Source organism: Chaetura pelagica, unplaced genomic scaffold (genome assembly GCF_000747805.2).
Source record: "Chaetura pelagica isolate M959 unplaced genomic scaffold, ChaPel_1.0 scaffold344, whole genome shotgun sequence".
Taxonomy (NCBI): Eukaryota; Metazoa; Chordata; class Aves; order Apodiformes; family Apodidae; genus Chaetura; species Chaetura pelagica.
The window spans coordinates 7,712,834-7,719,493 of NW_009953098.1; positions in this window are offsets into that span (position 1 = coordinate 7,712,834).

Sequence of the window (6,660 nt, forward strand, 5' to 3'; positions counted from 1 at the left end):
TAAGCACGACATATGGCAACCGAATGTGTACATTGGAGGTTTTTATTTGTTCTTCCACACAAGTTCCAAAACAAGCTGCTCTACTTTCCTCCCCATCCTACAGCTCCTCATGCAGTGTTAACCTAACCAAGGCAGTATTTTATTTTAGCCGTTCTCCTGCTAACAGGTAAACAGTTGCCTCAGCATGCTACAAGCAAAATATGCATACAAATTATCAAATTCCTTACTTGCTTTATACCCCCATTTTTCTTTTCCTCACTTCTTTCTGCCCTAAATGAGATGGAGGATAAGCAGCCAACCTTTGTAAAGCAATCAGAAAATGACAGAACAGCAACTTGCAAGTGTTATTGTTACAGGTTATGCTATAAAATACCAGGGGCTGCTCATTTTCTAATACGCATGCACTTTGTTTTATGCTGCACTGCTATTTGCTGTTCAAACAGTTCAGGTGCAGATCACTCAGTGTTTCAACAGACACTGAAAAAGGCCAGAGGCTGCAGGGCGTGGAGGAAGAGTAAATCGTGTTACTTTGCTACTTTATTCCTTTTTGGCTCTCCTCGACAACTTGAGGGCAATAAAGCAGGCTGCTGAGGGAGCAGAAGTTCTGCTCATGCCCATGCAGGCAGTTTCTAGCTCACCAGATGGGCTTTTTTCCACTATTTCAAAGCCAGTCAGCTGACTGTGGGTTTCATCATACTTGGCTTTTTCTCCCAAAGCCACGGCCTTGGGAGCCAGGTCATTAAAAATTACTGACTTTTAAAAATTACTCCCAGGTTCCTCAGAGCTGGAGTCTACATAATTTTTGTTCCTCTTCTTTGGACTGTTTCCACAAGGTGCACCTCTTCCTTCAACTGGCAAATCCAAAGTTGAGCACAAGTATTTCAGCTGAACTTTGCTCATTTGACATAATTTCAGAGATCTGTGTTATTTTATGGATTATACATTCCCAAATGTTTGCCTTTTTCATAATGGTATAGCATGTTAGAAGAAGCAATGGGTATCTGACATCTTAATGTTTACAATTAAACATCACAGAACACTGCATTAAAAGACTCATAAAAATCATTGCTATAAAAATCTGTAATTATTCAGAAATATTTTTTTTGGAGGGAAGGAAACTTGAAATTTCCTATTTCTTTGAGTCAAGTATGGCTGTGGTCATCACACAACAATTACAGCCTTTAACATCTGAGAAACTATTGATACCACTTTAAATAGTTAAAAAAGAAACAGTACCAAAACCCCTGATGAATCTCTACCGTTTAAGCCAGTTTCATCCAGCTTGGTATGGCACTTCCATGGTTGGTTCCAACCACCTACTTTCTCTGGCTCTCAGGCACAAACCTACTTCTACAAAGACATTTACAGAAATTTCTGTGACAGATTTTATTTTTTAAAAAGTATCTAGAGAAACAGTTTTCACAGTATTTGCTTCTCTAGAGCTTCTATTTATTTTTAACAAACCCATGACATGTGGGCTGAAAGTACTTCATAAAACATTTTCAGCAAAGACTCATATTTATTCAACAGTATGGTAGTCAATTAGACAAAGAATAAAGGCTACTTCTTTGCAAATAGCCTTTTCTTCCCTGACAATATTTTCTCTTACTGAAATAGTTACACTAGGAGGAAAAGGTTAACAGAAACTCAATAGCCAACTCCTTCTTTTGTTCTAAATAGTTAAAAATCAAACCACTTGGCATGCTCCCTATGGGAAAGAAAGCTGGTCCAGAAGACTGCTCCACCAGGAGGTTTTGCTGGCAGCCTCAGCAGCTGCCAAGTTTTGGACCCAGGCCTGCAGGAGTAAACAAGGCTGGGAAAGGATCTCCATGGGTGGCATGGCGACAGGGTTGTGTGACTTGAGCCACTGCAGTCTCTGACGGGTGAACAGTGCTGCTGTGTCTTGGATGCTGCAGAGCTTGAAAGAGAACCCCACCATTAGCCACCCAGGCAGGCAGCAATACGGGGGAGCATGGTACTTGTTCACTTGGGTCTGCAACTGAGATGTACAGTGTGTTACCAGGCAGGCACACTGCACTGTGCCTAACCACCCCTGCTTCCTCAGACTGCTTAATCCCAGAGCTCACTCTTCCATGCCTTAAGCAACACCACACAGCTTGGACTTGCTTTGTGACTTGCACATAATCCTCTCCCCTCTCAAAGCCTTGTTAATAAACAGTTCAGAGACCACAGGGATGATGCAGTACCAACACCCACATCCACAGATCTGTAAGCAAGCCAGGACCCCTGTGGGTCTCACATGGAAGGGACACTTTCTGCACGTCCTGCCCAGCCCTTGCCTTGCCACCACTGCCAATGACAGGCAAGGGAAACACAAAATCCTTTGTAGGGCAATGATGGGAGCCATAGGGCAGTGTTGGGGCAGATAGAGCCCTAGACTAGGACCTCTTAAGGGCAAGCACCTTTATTAGCCCACTGATGTAAATTGGATTTGGACAAACTGTGACAAGTAGAAAAGTTGCACTCGCCTTCCCTCTGACCCATGGGAGATCCCTCCTAGGTCAGGATTCCTCTCTAACAACAGGAGCAAATGGACATATGATGAATTGTTTGTGTCTGGATTAGCAGCTTCTGTTTACAGGCTGGTGCAAACTGTACAGAGCAAACCAGAGCTGCTCTCGGGCACTGCAGCACCACAGTGCCCCTGTGCAAGGAGAGCAGCCCTGCTGGGTCCTGCCACTTGTCACAACAAAGCAGATGGGCTAAGCAGATTATCATGGCTACAGGAAAGACCCTAAATCTGAACAGAGGAGCACACTGGATGTCCAAAGGAATTCTTCCCTCTAACTGTTTTTCTGGGGAAGAAAACATCACAAAGATCGACAGGCACACCCAGCCATGTTGACAAATGCTGGGTGTGGAGACAAGCAGAAGCATGATCCATCATGTGGCATAACTGGCTGCATCTCTTACTCTGATAGCTTTTGATTTCTTGTGATCACCTCCCCAAGAAGGAGCAAATGCTCCAGTCACTGTAGAACATCCGTGATGGTATTTTATGCTACTGTGCAGCTTGTCAAACCCAGAGTGCAAGCAGAGGTGGAGAAGTGAGGCCTGTTCCATTAAAATAGCATGCTGGGATGTTTATATCTTCTTTCTCAACAGATTTTCAGTGTTCAGTTTAAAAATACAGGAAAATACAGACTGAGGCTCCCTGTAACACACTAGTTCATCTTCAACAAGGGCAAACAGCACATGGCTAGAAAGCACAGCAAGCCATCCTGCACTCCAGCTTCCTGCAAGATCAGGGCAGGGACTCCCCAAAACAGGAGCAACGTATCTGTATTTCACAGATTTTTTAAATTGCTTTCTGAACTCACATTTATTTCATGCATTTGCAATATCCTCAAAGCCTTACAGCCACAATAAGCTTTAAATGCAAAAGTATCTGCCTTGTTTTGTGTTGACCTGCCGCTTTCTTGCTTCATTTAATATCCCCAAGCATTTTATCTGAAAGCCCAGTAAGGATTACTCTGCATTCACCTACTGCATGTTGCTCACTTTGCAGACCCATGTCACAGCTATGGTTCCTCTTCCAGAGGAAAGAAATTTGTTGTTTGCCCATTCCAAGTGTTACTCAGGGAGCTCTGATAATTCCTCACCCCCTTCTCTGCCCTCATCTAGTTTACTACAGACCTGCTTAGCAGTGCTTAGGTGCAAAACCACTTTTCCCAACCACTGCAACCCCTGGTATCGTCACCTGCAAGACTGGTTTTGCAGTGCTAGGAGAGGTATAAGCCATGCCTGGCTGCAGCTCTGCAGCCAGAAGGGAGACAGGCAATACCAGCCTGTGGCACTGCTGATGGCTGTGCCAACCTCGTGGAGAGAGGAGAGCTCTGATCACCTGCAGAAACGCTAAGAGGGATACTAATAACAGGAATAACCCTTCCCTCAGTCAGCTGCATTAACTGTGTACCAGCAAAGAGCAGTGCTACTTGGGGACAAGAGCAGTCTCACATTTTGGAGCAGACAGGTGTCCAGTGTGGATCCAGGGAGACTCGTGTTTACCCCAGCCAAGACACGGAAATGTTTGACCTGTCCAAAACTGCCCCTTGCCCCCTTCAGCAAAGCATTAAGCAGCACTGTGACATGCATTCCCCAAGCACCAACCCAACATCCAGCAAGTGAAGGGGCAAATAAACACCAACCTTTTCCAGCAGCAACAGGGCGTTCAGACAGCCTGCAGCCTGGACAATGCTAATTTCCTCGTTCCTCAGTGCTCTGCAGCGTGTCCCCACACATGTGATCAAAAACCAACTGAGTTACCCTTGCTGACAGTCCTGCCTCCTGGCTGCACAGCTCATGGCCATGCAGCTGCACCCTCAAGGAAAAGCTTGAGAAGGTGTAGATCTGGAGTGCCTTCCAAAATAAATAGTTTGACTAATCCCATGTAGGGTTTCTGCACCAGCAAGAGCTATTTATAAAATAAGGTATGTTACAAACTTCTTGCCCAAATTAATATATCCTCTCTCTTCAAGTTTTGTTTTGTTTTTTTTATTGTTTTGTTTTTTTTTTATTACAGTGGAGACGGTGTTGTTCAGGGAGTTGTTTGGGTTTTTTAAATAACTCTCCTTCAAATAGTTTAATCAGGTGAAAAATAAATGTTTGAATAGCCCAGCAGGCACAAAACAGACCCTTTTGGAAAAGCTGATGCTGAAGGGGCTGCTTCCTTTTTTGTGCTGCATTTTAAAATTTATTTCTGGGAGGTTTAACTCAGCTTCAGCTCAAAACATAACTATAATAATGCTCTTCATAACTAACCTGAGCACAAACTACTCAGAGGCACAGTATCAGCTCAGTGCTCTTGGTCACACCTGCCTACCGACACAAGTTATCTACAGACCATCTGCAGGGCACTTCAGTCTCATCTCTGGTTTCTCAGCATGCACCCTACCTTGCCAATGCTGCATGTCTCCCTCAGTGCTGGAATGTGCACTCATTAGTAATACACACCATAGGCCAAGCAGATTTCATTGACCAGTTCACTGCTTTGCATGCAGAGGATGAATTTAGGAACTTTGACCTGTCAGTTTGCTAGTCAGGACCCACTAATGATAACATTTAACACCCCAGTTTCATCACTGAGGTCAGTACAGGACCATCCAGACCCACCCCATGCTTTGAGGCCTGGAGCCGCACATAGATACATGTAATAAAGATATGAAAACATCTCTACCCAAAACATGACAAAACCCAGAACAGATAATACTGATCTCACCAGACTATTCATAGCCAGATGAAAATAGCAGCATGCTGGAAAGGCTGCTTGCCTCTGTTCATTCCTCTTTATCACATACCCTATCACAATGTAAGGAAATAACCTCCTTTTGCTTTACAATGTGTGGACACTTCCCAACATGCTTATTAGTCAATAGAGCTCTTGCAGGGCAGGTCAAAACCAAGAGCAGCATTGTATTAAGAATGATGGATGTGGTCCTGCCACCCACAGTCATACTGCAATCCCCAGTAGAAGCTGTAATGAACAGTACCAGAAAGACTCAGTGCCAAAACTGCCATACCTGCACAGAACGGTGATCAGCCTTGGGCTTCTCTCTGTCTCATGCTGGAGGATCCAGCCTCAATCTTCCTCCCACCTGATTCCTTCTACTGTGAGTACCGTGACATATGCAGAGGTATTGCCATCACTGTTTTACGGACAAAACACTGGCAGCCACTGCAATGCTCATGGGTATAATACTATGGCACTTGATCGATGTCCTTCACCAGCAGAGAAGAAATAAAAAGCAAACTATAGGAAGATCTTTCCCTTTGGGAGTGGTGGGCTGAAAACCAGTGTAAAGCCTCCTGTCCATGAGGGCTGAGCTGTGTCCCCCTGCCTTGAGCCCAGTGCTGTGGCTGCAGCCAGACAGGGAGCAGAGCAATCCCAGTTTCTATCCAGCAGGTCTTCCCATGGGTGTCAGCCTGCACCAGCCAGAGTCACTGGGAGTAACAGCAGTCCTGGGATGGGAAGTCACCCTCTTTCTCCCTCCCTGTGTTCACATCTCCCCTCTCCCTGTCATGAACTAAAGACAGTGAATACCTGCCTCCTGGTTAGCCATTGTGAAGCCAAGTTCCTTAGCATCATGACAGCTCTTCAAGGTGCATAATTTTCTCTTAATTTGCAGTAAGCCACTTATAGCTATGAACTGTTTAGTCCTTCATAGACCAAGAGCAGCTGTGAGCTACGAGAGCAGAGAATATATTTAATCTAATTGTTTTCTGCATAGCTACTCCACTAAAAATGCTGTGGCTGTGCTGTATGCAATGTTATTTTTGTCTGACTTGTCCTAGTGAAAGTAGAGAAAAGAGGTCTGCTGTTCCTACCCAAAAAACTCCTAAGCAACTAAGTCATACAGAAATGGCCTTCAGATGAGAGACAGCTGATAAGATAAAGAACATAAAGCAGGCAATTGTGGTCTCCTAGAGCAGCCCACATACGAATGCATCTGTTACCATCCCACTGGGAATGTCAAGGCCAAATTCTGGCAATACCAGGTTGGTTTATTCTGACCCAACTAAGAACACCAGAATTACTCCAGTCCAGCTAATCACAGAGTTTATACAGACTTTTTATACAGCAAGGGCTGTACATGACACACTGTGCCATGCCCACCTCAGACACAATGAGCGGCTGGTGCC